This window comes from Sorex araneus, chromosome 1 (genome assembly GCF_027595985.1).
Source record: "Sorex araneus isolate mSorAra2 chromosome 1, mSorAra2.pri, whole genome shotgun sequence".
NCBI classification, from domain to species: Eukaryota; Metazoa; Chordata; class Mammalia; order Eulipotyphla; family Soricidae; genus Sorex; species Sorex araneus.
This window is the reverse complement of record NC_073302.1, coordinates 177,310,307-177,332,986: the sequence shown is the minus strand read 5'-3', so window position 1 is coordinate 177,332,986 and position 22,680 is coordinate 177,310,307. Positions and strand designations below refer to the sequence as shown.

General features: G+C 40.5%; 1 long non-coding RNA gene across 1 annotated transcript in view; it reads left to right on the top strand.

The window, feature by feature from the left end:
* The window catches only part of LOC129400084 (uncharacterized), a 209,835-nt gene that overhangs the window by 30,404 nt on the left and 156,751 nt on the right, over positions 1 to 22,680 (top strand). Inside the window, exon 2 of the long non-coding RNA XR_008627424.1 lies at positions 797 to 868. This is a non-coding gene — a long non-coding RNA (uncharacterized LOC129400084). The remainder of the gene's footprint in view (positions 1 to 796; positions 869 to 22,680) is intronic.

Here is a 22,680-nt window from a genome sequence, read left to right as displayed (position 1 = left end):
AAGGGAGGTATACCGGGGATATTGGTGGGGGAGAATGTGCCCTGGTGGAGGCATGAGTGTTTGATCATTGTGTGATTGTAACCCAAGCATGAAAGCTTGTAACTATCTCACGGTGATTACAAATAATAATAGTTATAATAAAGAATGAAGGACACAGAAATTGGTGTGTATTTCAGCTGAGGAAGCATGTGTCTCAGTCTGAGCCAGATGCAGCAATGAGAGCTTAGAACCATCTGACACATGACTCAACCTGCAGATTACTCATGAGCGAGGGTGGTGCCTCAGTAATAGTGTGTTCTGCAAGCAGAAGGTTGTTTGTTTTATGCATAGTTCTTGCTTCTATTTCCCCCTTTTTAACTTTTAGAATTTTTTCCAAGATGATATATTTTGTAATTTTTTCACGAATATATAAAGTTGAAGATTTACTGTAATGAGCTTCCATATGTTCTCTACCTACTTTCACCAATATTTATAATTTGTAATTGTGACTTTATTTCTCGTTTCTCTGTATTCACCATAACACATCCACATTTTTCTTCATCTCTCCCACTTCATGCCTCACTATTTTTCTTACTCTACTTGTTAAGTAATTTGAAGTAATTTAGTGTAGATATCTGAAAAATGAGAATACAAACCTACTCTATAATAATGATCAGATTTGGGAAATTTGACATTGATAAAATAATATTCTCAAATGCACAGCTTGTTTTTATTTATTTATTTATTTATTTATTTAATTTTTGTCTTTTGGTCATATCTGGCAGCATGTAAGGCTCATTCCTGGTTCTGCACTCAGGTATCACTTCTGGCCGTGCTCCGGGGACAATTTGGACTGCAGGAAATCAAACCTGGGTTGACTATATGCAAGGTGAGCACCCCAACTGTTAGTCTATCTTTCCAACCCCACCCACTTTACTTAAAACCTCAATGATGTCTTTTATGTCACTTATTTTTTCTTGATGCAGAATCTTATCCTGCATCAAGCAGGAACAATCTGCTCCTTGTTCTCTTTGAATCTGGTATAGTGCCTCAGTCTTCTGTCATCGTTTCTGGCACTGACATCTTGAAAGAGTACCTGACATTTGTTATGACAAAAGGACCCTCCATTTGTGTTTGGCTTCATCATGATCAATTCCAAGCCAGGCATCTGGGGCAAGAGCACTGCATGAGGAAGGCTGTGTCCATCTTCGTGTGTCATTTGGTGGGGAAGGGGGAAATGCTTGATGTCATTTTGTTCTTTTACTGGTGATGTCATTCAGGATATGATTACAGGGAACCCACTGTAATTTTACCACTTTCTTCTTTGTAATTAGTACTTGCAAACTGTGTAAATAACCTTTTCCCCATCAAGCTTTCATCCACTCGTCTAGGTCTTTCCAATTTAGTTCTCAGGGGGCCCCTGGGGCCATTCTCAGTGAAACTCAGTCCTGGTTTTCCCAGGTCCAGCAGTACAGGGGGCCACAGGTCTACTCGAGTAGTGCTTGGGAAAATGTGCAGTGCTGAAGACTGAACCCACAGCCCCCACATGCCACACATGCACTCCAGCCCTTTGAGCTATTCCCCCACTTCCCACTCAATGTTTTTTATAAGGTTTCATCCCAGGGTGCAGACCTGATGTTTCAGTATTTGAATTTGAAGGAGGCCAAAGACTACTAGGGCTACTCCCAGTGGTTTTGAGAGGGGTGGGGGCTGCATTATTTGGGATGATCTCAGCCGCATAGTCTACCATTTATGCTATCTCCACTATTATCTTGATAAATCTTGACTAGACTACGTATTACTGTTACAGTTACAGTTGTTAATGTTATATCAGTTTTTCTCTCCTTGGAATCATGAAACTATTTGAATGAAAATAGAAATGAGAAAAAGAAAAAGATCATCTACTTCCTCCAAGCCAGTGAAGCAAAAGGGATTCCTTAATCTCTTCAATTTGCCCCTTAATTGCACTTTTAGACTCTTGGATACCATACCATATCCTGGATCATTGTTTATTCTTCATTTTGCCATGGTCCCTACAATTTTTTAGTTGTTTTAGACCCTTGGTTTCCAATCTCTCAAGCTTTGGCTATTTCCTATGTCGGGGCTCAGAACAAAGGTTCTGAGCTGTGATAGCTGCACTTCATATTAATTGAGAAGGGAAGGGGGTGAAGCCCCTCCGAGGTCTGTCCTCAGGGCAGAATAGCTAAAGAATCCTCAGACATTGATTATTTCTGGACACATGACATCTGTTTATGCCTCATTATGCTAATGACGGTCTGCTCTCCAACTTTGGGTTATCCCTCTGCTTTACATAATGCCTATGTAGGAACCCAGAAGGAAAAGCTTCCCTTGTTCCCTTTGATACTTTTGGGCTGGTCTCAAGCATTCGAATGAATATAAGACTTATTAGGAGGAGACAATAGCACAGTTAACTACATACATATGGAGGCTCTACTTAGATCTAGATCCTTAAGCCAACAAATCAAAAACAAAGGTACATATATACCTTGAGCTAAAGAATGGGCTTGGGGCTTGGGGCTTCAAATCAAGAGAAGGGGAGTTGAGGTGCCAAGAGAACTCAAGTGACTCTCATGGCGAAGATCAGATATTCTGCAGCTGAATGTTTGCCATGTCATGCAGGTCAATTTCTCTAGCAGAAAGGTTTCACAGCACTGACCATGCAAGTGGAAGCAAACATAAAAAAAAATGGGACCACATCAAACTAAGAAGCTTCTGTATTTCAAAAGAAACAGTGACCAAAATACAGAAAGAGCCTACAGAATTGGAAAGAATATTTACCCAACACCCATCTGATAAGGGATTAATATCCAGGATATACAAAACACTAGTAGAATTGTATAAGAAAAAAACCTCCAACTCCATCAAAAAACGGGGAGAAGAAATGAACAGAAGATTCCTCAAAAAAGAAATACAAATGGCCAAAAGGCATATGAAAAAATGCTCCACATCCCTAGTCATCAGGGAGATGCAAATCAAAACAACAATGAGATATCATCTCACAGCACAGAGACTGGCACACATTCAAATGAACAAAAGCAACCCAGTGTTGGTGTGGATGTGGGGAAAAAGGGTTGCTCCTTCACTGTTGATGGGAATGCCAACTGGTCCAGCCTTTCTGGAAAACAATATGGAAAGTCCTTCAAAAACTAGAAATTGAGCTTCCATATGACCCCACAATAGCACTTCTGGGAATATATCCCGAGGATGCAAAAAAGCACAGTAGAAATGACATCCGTACCTATATATTCATTGCGGCACTGTTCACAATAGTCAAAATATGGAAACAACCAGAGTGCCCTAAAACAGATGACTGGTTAAAGAAACTTTGGTACATCTACACAATGGAATGCCATGAAGCTGTTAGGAGATATTTAGTCATGAAATTTGCTTATAAATGGATAAACATGGAGAGTATCATGCTAAGTGAAATGAGTCAGAAAGAGAGGGACAGACATAGGACTTCACTCATTTGTGAAGTATAGAATAACATGACATTAGGCTGACACCCAAGGACAGTAGATACAAGGCCCAGGAGGTTTGTCCCATGGTTGGAAGACTGCTGCATGATGGAGGAGAGAAGGCAGATGGAATAGAGAAGGGATTACTAAGAAAATAATGGCTGGAGGAATCATTTGGGATGAGAGATGTGTGCCAAATCTCAGTGTCTGTGTTGAAATCCATAATGCTCCAAAGTAGAGAGAGAGTATAGGGTATATTGTCTGCCATGGAGGCAGGTGGAGGGTGGGAAGGGGGTGTATACTGGGGATATTGGTGGTGAGGAATGTGCACTGGTGGAGGGATGGGTGTTTGGTCATCGTGTGATTGTAACCCAAACATGAAAGCTTGTAACTATCTCATGGTGATTCAATAAAATTTAAAAAAAAAGAAAGGTGTTTCAGGGGAAAAAATTGCTAATTCTGGATAAGACCTCAATTTTCATATAACTAAGAAAGTACTAAAACACTTATTCTTAGGCTATAGAGCCTTAATTGACCTCATTTCAAAATTATTCACTGACCAAAGCAGCATGTATTAGGAATACGTTCACTGGGGGGATATAACAGGCTCCACGGGAGCCTGTCCTTCATCTGGTGCACCGGTGCTTTGTTCATATCTCTCATATCTTGGAATAGCTGTGCCTCATAGATATTGATGTTAGACCTGTGAGGCGCAGAGTGGTTGACTTGGGATCATATAGTAAACCAAAGCGGCTAGATTCTGAGACCATTCTGATTTTTTGCACCATGTTTTTGAGACTGAGAAAATAAATTTCATAAAGGTCATGGACACAAATGTAGAATTACCTTCTGGCTTTCCAGCTAGCCTTCACAGACTAAATTTGGAATAATGTAGTGCTTTCCAGTGTAATGGTATTTGTGAGGTTATTCTCCCTGACAACCAACAACTCTTCTCAAATCATATTTCTCATGAGACAAAACAATGGCCACTGACAGACGGCAGTGGACAGCTGGAAAGGAATCAAGAGAGGATCCCAAGTGGCCAGTATAGAGCAACTGTAGTGGACGTCCTGACACAGAAACCCCTGAGACAAAGCTCAGAACGTAAAAGATGCTCTCACACTAATAAAATTGAAGAAAAAATCATGTATCATGCTTATTAATCTTGTTGGACAAAATTTTACCCCTGCACATCTGCTCTGACTCTAATAAAGACAGAGTGCAATGGTGTGAGGAAGTCATTCCATTTCAGTTTCGAAATAAGGAAGCCAGATACAATGACCCTTAAAGGTCTCCCCTAGTTTTATGAATCTAAACATGAGTAGTTACTGTAATCATCCTGCTCTAGAACATCAATAACTTCTTTGTTTATGTGACCCTGAAAACACAAGCTACACTGATGTTTAAACCACAATAAAAGTTTTTTAAGACAGCACTATCAAAATTGATTCACTTTCAGTAAAAATATTCTCCCAAGGCAAGGAAAACCTCAGATCATGACATATTCAGAAAACCAATTAATCACTTCATGAAAATATTAATGGGCCACAAAAATTGGAAGTAGAAACTAGGCAGGGAGTTTTCTGCAAAGCCTGTGACCCCAGGGGTGCTGGGGGAGACATCTGAATAGGTGACATCTTTGTAGGGTCAGCAGACAGTATTTGAAACTCCTTAGACTTCCTGATCTTCCTTCTTTTTCAGTCCGCATCTGTCCTTAATTTTCACTTCACTCTCTTCCTACTCGTAGCAATGTTTTTCTCATGTCTGCTCTATAGATCAGGCAGGAACATTAAGAATAAACAATGAGAAAGAAAGAGATAGAAGACACAAAAAAGAACAATAATAAGACATCAATCTGAAAATTATTTAAGAAAAGACTAACATATATTATAAGGCTGACAGCATGCAAATTCACTTTCCCCGTGTCTCTGCTTAGCTATTGCCTTTCGTACTGGTTCTTTGAAAAGTCAATTTATAACTTTAAAAATACAAATAGTAAACATTCTATCTTATTTTTTCTCTTTTTTTTCTTTTTGTACCTCCCAGGCAGTGTTTGGGACCATAAAGAGCCATTCTTAGCCACATCTAGCTAACTGGGCTGGTCAAGGCTAGGACCAAGAGTGTAGATTGGCCTGTGCCCCAGTGACTATTCCTAGCTGTTTATCCATGTGATCCTGGAGTTAGAACTTGGAGTTTGAACTGAAGTATCTGACACTCCCTAGCTTAGCTTTAACTCCACTTTGTTTGTTTGGGGGCCACACCTGGTGGTGCTCAGAGCTTACCCCTGGCTCTGCACCCAGGAATCACTCCTGGTGGCTTTATTCATGGGAGCATATGGGATGCTGGGGACTGAACCCAGGTCAGTCACATATAAGGCAAGATCCTTGTTCATGTACCATCACTCAGATCCCAACTTCACTTAAATATAAATTCTTTTTCTCCCACTTGAAAATTATGTTACATTTTTTTGACCAGAACAAGAAGGAATTCAGTTTACTAACCCTGAGCACTCTATACATTACAATTGCTGGATCCCATCCTAGGCCTCTGTCCCCACACTAACCATCCAGGGGTGTGAATGAGAAAACCCACAAAACTCCTACAAACAACAAACTTGTTCAATAATGTGAGAGTCTCCAAAACCAACACACAGAAACCTATGACATTCTGCTATACAACAATGAAATAAAAGAGAACAAAGTAAAATAAACAGCCCCATTTACACTTGTTTTCCTCCAAACCAAGAAGTTGATAATCAGCTTGGCCAAAGAAATGGATCTGTGAAAAAAAAAATAAATAAGAAAGAAAGAAAGGAAGAAAGAAAGAAAGAATGAATGAATGAAAGAAAGAAAGGAAGAAAGGAAGGAAGAGAGAGAGAAAGAGTGAATGATAAATGAAATAAAATAAGACTTAAAGAAAAACATCCACTGTATTGGATACAGATTACTAATGTCAAAATAGTACTCATGCTCAAAGAATATAGTGGTTTATTATACTGTAAAAAATATACAAGACATTTTTTAAAGTACGTAGAAAAATGCTGTTAAAATTTACATAAAGTAATATAACCCCCAAACAACCAAAATTATTATAGAAAAAAGATGGTAAGGTTCTCATTTCCCATACTTAACTTTTTCTTAGGAGGCTATAGTAACCTATGTGATATGGTACTGGAATAAAAAAACACTTTGAGATAAATAAAATGGAATTAATAGCCCAGATCCAAACCTTCAGGCATGTGAACAAAAATCTTTGACAAAGGAGCTAAAAGTGTAAGTAAAGTAGAGCTGGGAAAACTTGTTTCCCTGCTGTCATCTGGGAAAAAGATGACAGGGAGGAAAATTGGTTGATCAGATATAAAAATTGAATTCAGATATCTATTTCTTGCAACATGCACAAAAGTCAACTCAAAATGTATTAAAGACCTCAATATCAGACTGAATACACAAATTATATTGGAACAGGCAGAACACTTGATGACATTGAATTTAGAGGTATCTTCAATGACTCGGTGCCATGGGCCAAGAAAATTAAAGATAAGCAAATGTGACTACATCCAACTTAGAAACTTTGGCACTGCAAAAGAAACAATGACCAAATATAAGAACACCTCAGAAACTGGGAGAAAATATTTTACCAGAATTCATCTGACAAAGGGTTAGTATCCAAGATATATAAAGCATTTATAAAACTGATCAGGGGAAACATTGACCATCTCCTCAATGAGAGATGAACAGACACTTCCTCCAAGAAGACTTAGAAATCTCCAATAGCTATATGAAGATTTTATCATAATGTACAGGGTCTTCCCAGTGAAGCGGCCGCACAATAACTTGTAGCCTACTTCTCCCTCTGGGAGAAACTGGCAAGCTTCTGAGATTTTCCTTCCCACATGGAACAGCCTTGCAAGCTTCCATGGTGTATTCATATGCTAAATCCAGTAACAAGCTGGATTGCATTCTCCTGACCCTGAAAGATCCTCCAGTGCAACATCATTGGGAGGGGCAAGTTGAGAGAGACGTCTAAGATCTCAGGGAAAGGACGAATGGAGAGGTTACTGAGCCCGCTCGAGAAATCAATGATTAACGGGATTTCGTGATTGTGATTGTGGTTATAATGTAAATGCAAATTGAAACAACATTGAGTTATCATCTCACACCAGTAAGACTGGCACACATCAAAAAGAACAAAAAACAACTAGTGCTAGCCTGGATTTAGGAGAAAAGGAACCCTCATCCACTGCTAGTGAGAATGTTGATTGATAGAATTTTTTTGGAAAACATTTGGGGACTTCTCAAAAAAACTGAGAATTGAATTTTCATATAGCCCAGCAAGCAATTCCTTTTCTTAGTATCTTTCCCCCAGGCCCAAAAACTTCATTGAGAAAAGATATCTGTACTCTAATTTTCATTGCAATAACGAAAATCTGGAAACAACCCAAGTGTCAAGAACAGATGATTGGATAAAGAAATTGTTGTACATATACACAATTGAATAACACTTAGCTATTAAAGGAAAGATAAAATAACTGAATTTGCTATTATGTGGAGGGGTCTGGAGAATATAATGCTGGGTGAAATAAACCAGAGGAGGAAAATACAGAGAGTAATCTCTCTCATATATGGGATATAAAGAGACATATCAAGGGGATAACAAATTCCAAAAGGTAACAGTGCCTGAGAACTCTGCCAAACTGAGTTAACCTTCTTAGGAGATTAGAAAGGGGAAAGGGCTGGATCAGGGGTGTAGGATGAGGGAAGGCCGACAACAGTGGCAGAGGGAAGTGGACACTTTAAGGGAGGGTGTGGTGTTGGAACATTGGAAGCATGAAACCCCACCATTTATAGCATCTTAGTATAACCCTGCCATTAATAGTAAATAATAAATCACAGTAACTGAAAAATAGTAAAAACGTTATATCTTTCTGGTAAATAAATCTTTATACCATTATAAAATATAACAAAAAGTAGGAATTCATGTGAGATACCGAACTTTTACAGGGATTGTTGTTTTTGAATTTCCAAAAAGTTGTTCTCAAATGTCTGTTGATCTTTCCTGGGTAATTGTAAACTTCAATAAAAAGTTTGTTCCCCTGAACCACCTTCTCTTGTGCATTTGACTATTTCCGCCTCCTCTTGTTATCTCCTTGTTACAGTTTTGACTTTTTCTCTCTAATTGCAGCAGTCTGCCCCCAAAACAGAGCCATCTGAATCTCTTTCAATTGACACCACGTTTGGCTCTTTTGCCATGAGCAGACTCGACTTGGCTAAGCAACCTTGGAAAGGGACAATGGGCCTAGATCTAGTGACGCTTTAAAGACTGGTCATCTGGGCATGGAAGAATCTCACTTAAAATAGGGATTCTCTTAAGGCTGACAGGCTGTTCCTGGGCTAGACTACAGTTTGGTTAGGGAGCTATGGAGGAAGATTTCAGAGATAGTCCTGCCCTAACTTAAAATCCTAACCTATTCCAGGTTCCCTAATATAAAGGGGAGGCCATCAGGTAGAAGCAAAGAAAGGAAAAAATGTCCTTTGATATTTATCCTTTAGCCTTGACCTCTCTGGAGCTCCACCCAGCAGATTTTGAGTTGATTTTCTTTTGAGTTCACACTTGTTTCAGCTAGGGATTCTGGAGAGAGGGTAAGAAATGCAAAGACTATATTTGAACAGAACAGTTAAATTAGAAGGCAATTCAATTTTCCTCTTATGATATCCCAACAGTATGCCTTCCTTTGAAGCATGATTATATTTGTTTGCTTTTTGTCTTTGTTTTCAGCTTTGAATTTTTAGGGCTACTGGAGGCTCAGTGCTTATGGGGTGATGAAGAGTTTGGGCTCAAACTTGAGCTATCCATATGCAAAGTATGTGCCCAGCTCTTTGAACTGTCTTTCTGGCTCAACACTTGATTATTTTGAGTGACTGCATTAGTGGAACTGGCCCTGCCTATGTCCTCTTTCGGGTGGTAATTAGGGGTATAAAAATGGTTTTGTGACTTACATTCAACTGATAATTTAAATCTGTCAGGATTATTTTATTTTATGTCTTTTCTTTTATGTGTGGTGGACTGGCTGTAGGGGGCCCCTGTACCAGTGTATCAAGACACCATGTAAGTTGGTGACCCTGCATCATCATAAATCCATATGTGACCACAGGCACGTTTACCACTAAAAACCCCTTTTGTCCATGACCATCCAGTGATCCCTTCTGCCTCTTTGACCTGAGCCTCCACCTTTCCTTTGAATAACCACAAATTTGATCTTATAGTTTAACATTTTTTTGTTCTATTCTGTCTTCTTTTTTTTTGTTCATCTGTCTTGTTGCTCATGTGGCTGATGCAATCTGGTGTTTGACTTTCTCCCTGTGATATTTTCTTTCTTTACTTTTTTTTTAACTAAGCATAATATTCTCTGGGACCATTTACGTTTTTGAAAAATGGCAGGATTTCACTTTTCTAGAGCTCACCAGTATTCCACTGTGTGCATATATACACTCCTTATTCTTTATCTATTACTCAGTTGGTGAACATGTAAATTGTTTCCAATTCTTGATTATTGCAAACAAATCTGCAATAAAACATGAGGGTGCATATATCACTAAATCAGCGTGTGTGTGTTTTTTTATGATTCAAGTAAATGCCTAGAAGTAGGATAACTGAATTGTATGGAATACACACATATATACCTATGCATATGTACATATGAATCCAGGTGTGTGGGACCTGGGGCTGAGACTTCGAAGCCTACTCGGATCTGGATTGGACCTTTTCCACCCAGATTCCCCATTTTCCAGTAGCTAGGAGGTCACGCCCAGGGACTGCCCCCCATTCTCCCCCCTCCCGCCTCTGTAATCCCATCAATGGCCAACATCCAGAGACTTAAAAGCAAGCTCCTGAAACCTACTTCTCTGTCTGGGAGAACCAGCAAGCTGCCGAGAGTTTCCTGCCCACATGGGAGAGCTTCGCAAGCTCCCCGTGGCGTATTCATATGCCAAAACCAGTAACAATGCTGGGTCTCATTCCCCTGACCCTGAAAGAGCCTCCAATGCAACATTGTTGGGAAGGACGAGTCAGGAGAGGCTTCTAAAATCTCAGGGCTAGGATGAATGGAGATGTTACTGAGACCACTTGAGAAATTTGACGATCAACGGGATGATGATGATGATGATGATTTGATGATGATGTACATATGTATAATATTTTTTAAAAACTTTTTAAAAGAATACCCATAGTTTTAATCATAATTTTAAAACCAATTTGTATTTCTACCCATAGAGTGTAAAGATTTATTATTCCCAATACCTTTTCCCCATATCTATTTACCTTTAGCTTCAGTGTTTAAAAACCTTCTCCTAAGGCATAAATATTTCTTGAGTGATAGGTTAGATGATTTAAAATGTCTCCACCTTGGGCTGGAGCGATAGCACAGCGGGTAGAGCATTTGCCTTGCATGCGGCCGACCCGGGTTCAATTCCCAGCATCCCATATGGTCCCCTGAGCACCAACAGGGGTGGTTCCTGAGTGCAGAGCCAGGATTAACCCCTGTGCATTGCCAGGTGTGACCCAAAAAGCAAAAAAAAAATAAATAAAAAAATAAAAAATAAAATGTCTCCACTTACTTTCCTTATCCAGATAGTACAAATGTCAACATTTCATGGAGATATGAAATGGGGTCCTGTGTTTGCTCCCTAATACCCCACGTCCTCTGAGCATTTCCAGGTGTCTCCCAGCTGGCCCTCAGCAGCACTGGGGAGGTTTCCACAAACAATAAACCAAATGAAATAAAAAACAGCGCTTCATGGTACTTTTGTGAAAGTGACAAAATATTTTTATTCAGTAGAAGTACATTGGGCATGACCCCTGGGCCGTCGGAGACTGGAGGAATAAGGCAGAGCATCTCTTCTGGTTCTGTTGAGCCCAGAGTCCAAGGTCACAAAGTTCTGCATTACATGGGTTCCGTAGGACTTCACTCATGCGTGAGGCTTGGCCTAAGAGTGTGGAAAGTGGCCTGGAGTGTGTCAAAGGTTCGGTATGACCCCTGGGCCACCAGAGACTGGGGAAAGCAGGCAGAGAATCTCTATTCCTGGGTCCCATTGAGACCAGAGTCCAAGGTCACAAAGTTCTGCATTACATGGGTTTCATGCGACACGCCTGATAAGCCACCTCCTGCCGGCGCCCGCCAGATAATCTCCTCATTGGCCACCATCTGGAACTCACGGCTGCTTTTCCCAGAAGGAAGCATAAAATGAGGCCCCCATAACCATGCCACCAAACTCCACGCCTGGCTGTTTTCACTCGGGGCATCTCAGAGGGGGGCTGGTGAGAGCCCTCCCCACCCCAAGGGACCCAGCCCGAGCAGCAGACCTCCACAACCCAACCTCCGTCATTCTCCAGGCCGCTTTCCACACACTTGGGCAGAGCCTCACGCACAAGTGAAGTCCCATGGGACCCAGGTAATGCAGAACTTTGTGACCTTGGATTCTGGGCTCAATGGAACCAGGAGCAGAGATCCTCTGCCTGCTTCTCCCAGTCTCTGGTGGCCCAGGGGTCATGCCCAATGTACTTCTGCTGAATAAAAATCATCCGTCTATGCATTTTTAGTATAAAAATGCCCAAAATTCAAAATACTGAAATACAACCACTTTTTGACATTTTTCTTTTTACCATATTTTTCAATTTAGTATTGCTTTTTGACTTTTTGACACCTGTCCCAAGATATCTTCATATTTTCTTGTAACGAATCAGTTGTCTCCTATGATCTTGAGACTTTTAGTAAATTATTGGCAGTTATTATCAAGACGATCTCAAATACTCTATGATGAACTTGTAGAATTACCTTCTTTTCTCTATTCATCATGGTAGAAAAATTTGAATCTATTTCATTTCAAATACATCTATTTTAAGTTTCAGGCTATGTACCTAGAAAGTACTTAAATGCTTATTAACAAAATCCATAATATGCAGGTGAAAAAACTGTGACAGTATATTTTTCATCATTATTAGAAGTAGCTTTAATTATTCTCATTGCTTACTTTTTTCTTAACTAATTTTTTTACCATATTTATTTTTTTTTCTCATAAGTTGTCAGTGTAGAAATATGATGTGCTTTCATCTTCAAACTTACATTAATGAAATACTAGGATGTGTCAATAGAGCTTTTAGTGATATATTTTTTACAAAAAGAAAAATGTGAAAAAATGAAAGTTAAGCATGCATTGCCCTTCCTAATATATAGTTTCTGTTCTCTGGATAGCTTATTATTTAGTAACTGTGGGTCTAGTATCTTTCCTATAGCAAACAGAAGCAGCATAGGGTAAATCAGAATGATTAGTATGCAAAGCGCTGACTTGGGGATATTCACTATAGCTTGTCCTTTCAACGTGTCTTCTTTTGACATCTTCACCCTGGGTTTCCTGGCAACAGAGCACTTCACAAAAACAAAAGTCCCATAGACACTGTTTGCTGAATTCCATCAGAATAATAAAGACTGTTTTATTGAAGCAGTTGCTAAAGACAGTAATTTAGAAAAATAGCAAGACAGCAGCTAAATGTACTTGATTCAAAAGTGACTGACACTGAAAGAAAACCACATCCAATGATGATGTCTTTGGGTCCTTTAATTCCTCAACCATTTACAGGAAGATAGGGGAGTGAAGCGAGATGATTTATGAGTTATATTGGGAAGTCAACCATCATGACTGAACTAGACTAGAATATTCCTAAAAGGGCCTGTTTATATAGTGTGGGGCATATTCCCTGTAGGAGATGAGATACTTCTTGACTGACATGTCAGCACCCAAAAGAGATCTCTTTCTGGCCTCAAAATTCCCAGCTCTCCCTTTGCTTTCTTAGAGAAAGCCAGCCAGTTCTTCTGGGAGCACAGTAACTCTTTCTAGACCGTAGTAAGACATTTGTTAGAAATTCTGATGATCTAGTGCTATGGTAATGCAATTATGTGGGCCATATCAAGACACTTCACCCAAAGCTCTCTCTCCAACTCCTCAGTTGATCTGCATCCTGCTGTCCTACTGCCTGATTTTCTCAAGATTTCCCTACAGTTCCGTGTCTCCTTTTAGACCTTTACCCTACTTGTGCCCAGGGCAGGAAACCTGCTGTTTCTGAGGCAAGCTCCATTTTCATTCCCAGCTGCTCCTGTCTGACATCAAGGCCAGAACCTTAGTGAGATGAAGTCAAGGTTCCGAGAGGAGGGCTTTAAGCTCCTCAGAGAATCGGAACCCAAGCAGGCTGGTTCTAGGGGAAGACGTGTTTGAGTAGAGGGCCATGATGGAAAGCCTTTCCCCTTCCCTCCCTCAACTTGAGCTTTCTGATGACAGCTCTCTGTGCTTTGTGATCCTCATTCAAGGCCCCAAGTCTGTTTGAGTCCAGGTAATCAGGTAATTGAAGCAGGCTCTGACCCTGATTCTCATTTTCTGGTTAGCCTCTCCCCTGGGAATTGAGAAACAGAATTTGGTGACTTTTGTCTGTTCAGCTGTTTACACTCAAGGGGACCAACATTAACGAGTGCTCAAAAGCAGACACAGAAAGGGTCACAGATCAAAAACAGATGAGAGAACATTCGAGGAATTAGAGGGAGGGGGTAAGAAAGAGAGAGAGAGAGAGAGAGAGAGAGAGAGAGAGAGAGAGAGAGAGAGAGAGAGAGTAGAGATTCTGGGTAGCTTTCCAATTTCTACTTCTAATTTCTTATGGTCTTTTCCCCTGGGTTCCTTGTAAGAACAATAGCAGAAATCCTACTAGGCCTAGATAATTTGAGTGGGTTTTGCTTAGCTGCAGTTTTTCTTTTTTTTCCCTTTTTTTAGTTTTAACATACTTGCTTGTATTCTCTGATATACATTCTTCATCCCTCTCAGAGAGCCAGGCAAGCTACCGAGAGCATCCTGCCCACACAGAGGAACCTGGCAAGCTCCCCATGGCCCATTCAATATACCAAATACAGCGACAATAACAGGTCTCATTCCCCTAACCCTGAGAGAGCCTCCAATTGTTGGGAAAGACGAGTAAGGAGAGGCTGCTAGACTCTCAGGGCTCAGACGAATGGAGACGTCACTGGTGCTTGCGCGAACAAATCTATGAACAGTGGGATGACAGTGATATAGTGATACAGTGATACTTGAGCCATATCCCTGGCTCCTAAATCCAAAAATGTAAAAAGTAACCTTAAGGCCAGTATTGCTATCCTAGAAGTCTACCCCAATTTCTAAAGTTTAGTGGAACACTGGAAAGGGAGACCACCACACACAGAAGACATCATTGGGTTATCTGGTAAAAACCCAAAGAAAAACTAAAGGGAAGTTTATGAGTCACTTACCTTGCATGTGGCCAATCCAGATTCTATCCCTGGCACCACATGGTAGTCCGAGTGTACTTGGAAGCAACCTTTGAGCACAACTGGCTGGGGCCTCAACCTCCCCACAAATAAAATACAAACAGGAAAATTTAAATGCCTTGAAATATGAGCTATTTGAGAAGAAAAATAGGGGGAAGCACTGATACTTGGAACAGTTGTCTACTAGCACTTCCCTCTTCTCTCTTTCCCTTTTATTAACCAAAGATAAAAATTAAGATTAAAAGAGAGGCAGAATGTGAGAGCTGAAGAGGTAGTACAGCGGGTTAAGCAATTGCTTTGCACACAGCTGACACTGGTTCCATCCTTGGTACCACATATGGCCCCACACAAGTACCACCAGGAGTGATCCCTGAGCATAATCAGGTGTAAGCTACAGTTTTTCTAAGGAGAGGTGTGACCAAAGGCCCCAGTGCAGTGCCTTAGAGGTTGTGCCTGGCAAACGCAAGGCCCAAGTTTGACACTGGCCAGGCTCATGCAGCGAGTCCAACAGGTCTACTATCTGTGATCCCTGGTCCCAGGGGATTTCCATCACACCCCAGGTGTGTGAGCTAAAGACAAAGAAGCACTCCTGCACAGCACAAGTAGGAGCTGTGCAATCCACGAGGTAAGCACGTGTGTGAGACCCCCAATGACGTTGTTTGATCATGTTCAGCAGCTCACCAAGCCCTGGGACACTGTGAAGACCGTGGTCATATTCCAAACAGGAGACTGGATATGCACACCCCACAGTCACGTGTGCATCCAACCCCTGGTGGTTGCAATAACAGCAAGAGGAAAGGAAAGGGGGAGTGAATAAATGATTCAAAGTCCTAAAAGCATGACTTAAACAAACTGATCAAAGAGAGCTGCAGCACTAGGGACCAGAGGTGTTTAAGCCAATGTTTTGCCTGTGTTACCAGACATGAGTGCTGGCTCTGCTCAGACTTCTTACCTTTGGCAGCTCCAAGCACCCTGGTGGGACCTGCAGAGCAGAGGACTGGATTTATACTGTAAGAGTCCTACCCTAGTCTTTTGCCCCAGGTGGCTCCCTAACTGAGTGTTCTGCGCCCCTCCTGGCTTGCCCTAATTCTGGACAGAACAGATAGTGGTTCTGCTGTCCTCCCACACGCCATCTGAATCTCACACCTGGACACCCCTCCTTGCCATACACTCCTGATTCCTCCAGAACCCCATTCATCTCCAGCCAGTCAGCCACCCCACCTTCTGGAGGCGACACCTGTGCCCCTTTGGAAGGTCACTTGTGGATCACCAGATGAAATCCCAGCCAGATCCTCTCTCCTCTAAAATGTCAGCATTCTTGCTCTGCTATTGTGTGCCATTAGGGTAAGGGCAAGCTGACATTCTAGGGAGGCTAATGACTGGCAGCGGCAGGAAAGCGGGAGCCACACTGGGCTTCTGATCAAGTTGGCAGGTTTCTGTACCACCCGCTGTGGCAGTGCCTTCTCCCTCCAGGACAAGGCAGACCACACTCTCTAGCCATGAATAAAAGCCATGGAGTGCTCCAGGTTGGAGCTTGCTTTGCACAGAAGAGATTCTTGTATAATTTATGGCTTTAAAATGGGCAACACTAGATTGCTGGGCAGGAAAAAAAGGTTAACATTCTTGTGAGGTAAAGGTAGAATATTAGTGAGATAAATGCACTTGAGAAGTTCCTGACCATTCCCAGGCTTATCAGGAGAAAAAATGATGTGAATTATACTTTAAACCATCTCTTTGGAGCCTAATTTGACTTGCATTATTTCAGGGGCTGGCTGCAATCTCTCCTAGGGCATGAAACCCTGTTAACACGACCAGCATAGTCCTTAGGTGACTATTATCCCAGTAACATATTTCTTCCCTCTGAGTTTTATGTGTTCAAATGATATTCCATTTTGGTATATCACTTTTTGTTTATTTATTAGTGAATAGATAGCTGAATTATTTATATCTTTCAGTGGAATATGAATATTGCTGTTGTAAATATCCAGGTTTACCTTTTTGTGAATATATATTTTTCATTCATCTTGGGTATATAACTAGAATGTAATTGGCTGGGACATAGCCCTTTAAATTTTTTGAGGAACTTTCTATTCCTGTCTGTTTTTAAATTATCTTTAGATGTTTTAATAGGGTGAAAATCATTTTATGTCCCCACTATTAGTTTATGAAGTTTCTGATTTCTTTTTTCCTCCCCTACTTTGTTTAAACACTGTGGTTTACAGAGTTGTTCATGATGATTTGTTTCAGACATTCAGTATTCCAACCCCAACCTCATCACCACTGTCACCTTCCCTCCACCATTGTCTCCATTTGCCCCAACGATACCTCAAGCCTGCCCCCATTCCAGTCTCACAATAATTTATTTTATATTGCTTTTTATCACTAAATGGCTAACAGAAAGATAAAAATAAAATATTTCTGTAGAGGAAATTTGTTAAAATTTTTTTTAGCTTTTTGGGCCACACCCAGTGATGCTCAGGGTTTACTCCTGGCTCTGCACTTAGGAATCACTCCTGGCGGTGCTGGGGGGACCATATGGGATGCCAGGGATCGAACCTGGGTCGGCCGTGTGCAAGGCAAACACCCTCCCCACTGTGCTATCGCTCCGGCCCTGAAATTTGTTAAAATTTTTGCATGTCACCATATGAACATTAAGTCCTTGCCTAAGGGTTTGCAAAGTGGTTGTTGCAAACTAAGTCTTCTGTGTTAATACTTGTTAGTTGAGATTGGTTGGCTTCTACATTACCCCCTCCAATGTGGTGTGCTATTGTTGGGTTGTCAGTGTTGTAAAGTTCGAAAGTGTAGCTCCAGAAAATTCAGAATATTTAATTGGGCAGCCCTGTCAGAGGTGTGGCAGTGGCTTTTGGCAGGTGAGAGCAGCTGCTGGGGTTTTGTTATGGTGAGAGCTGGTCCATCCCCCTCTGAGATCACTGTGGTCTCAGCCCAGAATGGGCCTCAAGAAATCTTTGCAGCTACTTTATCTCTTTTGATATTTATTTATGAGTTTCTGAAAGAAGGCCTGTAGATGGCCTTACATGGCTGTAACTGCCATGTCTTCTGGAAGTATGGGGAGGTGCGTGTAGGTCACTCATCCCAACTCCACGAAGAGCCCTGGAGTTTTCAGTCAAAATTGAGATTTTGACTGAAATCTCAATTGATTTCTTGACATAATTGCCAACACTTAGCATCAAATAACATTGATTATAGATTTTCTTATGAGTGTGAAATAGTAGCTCATTGTGATTTTATTTTATAATTACTTGATAACTTATGATGTAGAATATTTTATGTGCTTTTTGATCATTTGTTCATCTTCCTTGAGAAAAGTCTACTTTAGGATTTCCTCAATTTTTAAATTAGGCATGCCTGTTCTGTTAACCCGTAATGTCCTGGCATGAGAATCTGAATGCCAAGCTGCCTTTCATTATATTGGCATAACAGTCTCCAGGGGTTCTCTGAGGAATCCTGTAGAAGTCAAAACTGTGAGATTTTTGCCATTTCCTTTCTTATTATACTCCTCTGGGAATATGTGGTCGCTTTCTTAAAAAATGGCTGCTTTCAGCTTCTTCCATGCCTATATAGACATGTCATTCCTTCACTACCCTACTAAAGCAGAGTATCTCAAATCTAAGCTTGCCCCTAACTGCCTTGTCTAACAGAATAAAGCAAGAGTGCCATTGTACATTTTGAATCTAAACTTTGAGCTTACACATTTTCTACATTCTCTTGTGAGTAATTTTCAAGTAGAAGTTGGTATCAATTCTCTTGGTTTTCAGTTTTTTTTTCAGACCAACGCAGATTTATTTTACTATAAGATACATTTTTTCTCATTTCAAATTATAACTTGTCTATAGAAAATATAAAAACTACAGGAAAAATATACACAGGGAGGAATTAAAAGGTAGAGCACAGAGGTTCTGGAGGCCATCGAAAATAGTCTGCAAGATACAGTTGTAATAGAAGCATTTGTCCAAACCCTTTTATATGGTACCTCATCGAGAGTGAACTCTGTGGTAAGTTGTAGACTTTAGATAAATATAATGTCAAAATAGTCAGGATTCTTAATTACAATTAAACTATAACTCAGATGGGGAATGTCGACAATGAGGAAGCTATGTATAATGTAAGGGCAAAAGGTATACAGAAAATCTTTTGTGAATTCCTCTTAATTTAATTGTGAAACTTAAAAGTTCCTAAACAAAGAAAATGTTTAAAAATCATATGTAAGATAATATGAAATTATTGGTAATTTGTTATGATATGCTCCTTAATGAGAAGCATCACTAACGTTTGGTACATATTGTTATAAACAGTTGCCTATGGTACTAAATTCACATATTGTCATCATCTGCTAACATTGATCTTTATATACTTTATAAAAAAATTGACTTAATTTATATGTACTTTTTCAAATTCTGTTACTGTCTCACCAAGTTCATTATTCTCCATTATTAACCTCCATTATTAGAAGCCTATGACTTCCTGAAAGAATATTAGAAAGAAGGTCTTTGATCTTAAGAGTTGCAAATTAAAGAAATGAACATAGAGGCTGGAAATGGTGAGAGAATGAGAGAGAAGTCACTATTTCTTCCTTAAGTGATTTTAAAATCTCAGATATTTAGTATATCTTATATGTCTATATTTTATCTTCAAAATTATTTCCTTAATATTTAAAGGACACTTTTTGTTAAAGGGTGGAAATGAATGAGCTCTAGAAGATCTTCTCCACATGAAAGCACTCAGCAGATGCCTTATTTAGTAAAACACTTCATCTAAATAAACAGGCAACCAACATGTATCTACAAGTTTTAGATGATGAGACTCAAAGACAATGAGTTCTGCTTCAGGTAGCACAGGAGGAAATGAAACCACTGAAGACTATTCCCCAACACTGACTATAAACCCCTGGGGTTAATTGTATGGATGGAAATGCAGGTGCTGAGGAGAATAGGTCAGAAGGCATCAGATTATGTGGCTGCGTGCTGCCTGCTATAGCATTCCCACAGAGTAGAACAACCAGACCAAAAGCAGCATGTCCTCGTGAAGCCCACAAATTATTTGTAGCTCTAGAGTTACATACAATACTAGATAAAATATCTCTTATGTTACTATAGCAAGGGAATAAAAGCAAAAAAACAGGGAAAATGTTATGCTGACAAATTCAAACCGTTGTAGCTATGATCAGTCAACAGAAAGTTGAATTCACAGACCTGTATAACTATCTATCTGAAGTCTATGCAACATTTAAGAAAATTTCTTTGGTCACTTTAGCACAAAAATGTAAGTGGATTGAAAGTAGTGAAAGTTAAGGTATCTCCTTGGAAACTACGTTGATTACATTCCTTTTTCACGTTATGAATATTGAAAATGTCATTTGTGACCTCCAAGCATGCAGAACAGAAGCCTGGGGCTTGATAAAACTTACGACATTTTTATTATTTTCTAGAAGGAGAAGGCTGGTATCTTTTTCTTTGTTGGAATATACTATCTTTGAGGATTACCAACACATCCTAAAATTCCACGCATGTTTGCTGTTTGCTGACACTCTCATCTTTAATAGCTTCTCACTATTTGCAATGTCCAGGTTTCTGTTATTAACCACAAAAACCTGCCATCTTCACATTTATAAAATATAATCTAATGAATTTACATTCACTGAAGAAAATTTCTTTATTACTTTCAATGTAGTAGGTGAAAAGGAGTACATATTTCTGGCAAGCCTGTTCCAATGCGATACCACCATGAAAAAGTAGCCATCTCAGCTCTAGCACCAATGTTTCTAGAGAGAATTTCTTGCTAATCTGGTTGTTGTAGCATTAATTGGAAAGTTCTCTGACTTTATTAGGTAGTACTCTTGGTTGTTTCCCGCACTGAATTAAGGCTAACTGACTTATTGATGGGAAGGGTATCTTGGCAAGTTTCCTGACCATGCATGCCAGTTCACCTCAAGTAATGTTAGCATTTGCACAAGACAAGGTCCAAAGTCCATGATTGGGAAAGGTAAGAAATGCAAGTTGAGGAGAAGCTCTCCCCTCGGCCCCTGCCCGCGGTCGGGGGCACACTCAGAAGTCCCCAGCCCCACCTGGCAGCTCTCAGCTATCTCACCCACCGTGCCTGACCCCTCCCTGTTCTCCGGGTAATTGGCACTTCCCCTTGGAGACCCCGCCCCACGTGGAGAAACTCTCTCCTCGCCCCCTGCCCCCGGTCTGGGCGGCTAGGAAGTCCCCAGCCCCTCCTGGCAGCTCTCAGCCATCTCGCCTGACCCCTCCCTGTTCTCCAGGTTAGGGGCGTGTCCTCTCGTCAAGGGGGCGTGGTCTCAAAAGTGGGCATGGCCTATTTCTGGCCGCAGTTGTTTCTCCCATTCCATGCATGGTGCCTGGGTCAAAATCGGTATAACCTATTCCTCTTAAGATACCCTGGTCATCTTAGTCACCACATGCTAATAGTTAATTAGCCTATCCCATCCTAATTTCAAAAACTCTACCAGTGAATACATCAAGCACAACAAAAAGTCCTTTTTAAAGACATCATAGCCCCACGTCTTCAATTGAGGCCCCTCATAAGCTAAGGTAGTGTGCCTGACAGTAAAGCCCATAACAACATGAAGAAACAGAAAATCCCCACCACCAGGAGAAATGGAAGAGAGGATCTCAGAAACCCCAACAGGGACTTCCCAGAAATACAATCTCCTCTCAGATAAAGAATTCAGAGAGGAAATCGTGAAGATGGTTCAGGAACTCAAAGCAACTATGGAACAAAAATGCAATAAATTAAGGGAGGATATGGATGCAGCGTTGGAACGGTCCACTAAGATAATCCAGGAAGAAATTAGAGCAGAAATCTCAAAGCTATGAACAGAAGTCACACAATTAAAAGAATCGGTAGATGAAATTAAAAACTCAGTAGGAGCCCTCAACAATAGAATGGCTACAGCCGAAGACAGAATCAATGAGCTTGAAGATGACTTGCAGAAAGCATATAGGCAACAACAAATAATGGCAGAAGATCTCAAAATGGCTCTAGAGCGAATTAGAGTGCTAGAGGATGGCCACAAGAAAACAACATAAGAATCATTGGAGTGCCAGAACCACAAGGAACCAATCCCAATGAAAAAAACACAGTCAAAGACATCATTGCTAAGAAATTCCCAGAGCTAGAGAATTCGGGCATCCAGATCCAAGGAGTCCAAAGGGTGCCAGCTAAAAGGGACCCAAATAAAAAATCCCCAAGACATATCATAGTCAGAATGATGTATGCCGTGGATAGAGACACAATACTGCAAGCAGCAAGATCAAAGAAGAAAATCATATACAAAGGAGCACCCCTTAGATTCACAGCCGACCTATCAGAAGAAACCTTCCAAGCCTGAAGACAATGGTGGGATATAGTGAAAAAACTTAATGAAATCAATGACTCACCAAGAATACTTTACCTAAATAAATAAACTCTCAGTTAAACTTGAAGGAACCATACACTATTTCATTTCACGGAGAAACAACAGCTCAGGAATTTCATAGACTCATAACCAAACCTAAAAGAAGCACTATAGGGGCTGTTGTAAGCAAGAAGAACCCCTACAAGCACAACAAACCCTTACCCAAAGATGGCGCAAAATCCCATAACAATAATCTCCCTTAGTGTCAATGGTCTAAACTCACCAATTAAGAGACACAGACTGGCAAAATGGATTCAGAGACTGAACCCAACATTCTGCTGCCTGCAAGAAACACATGTGAATAGCCAGAACAAACACAGACTCAAAGTCAAAGGATGGAAAACAATCCTGCAAGCAAACAACTCCCTCAAAAAAGCTGGGGTGGCTTTACTAGTATCGGACAACATAGACTTCAGGTTGAAAAAGATTAGAAGGGATAGTGAAGGCCA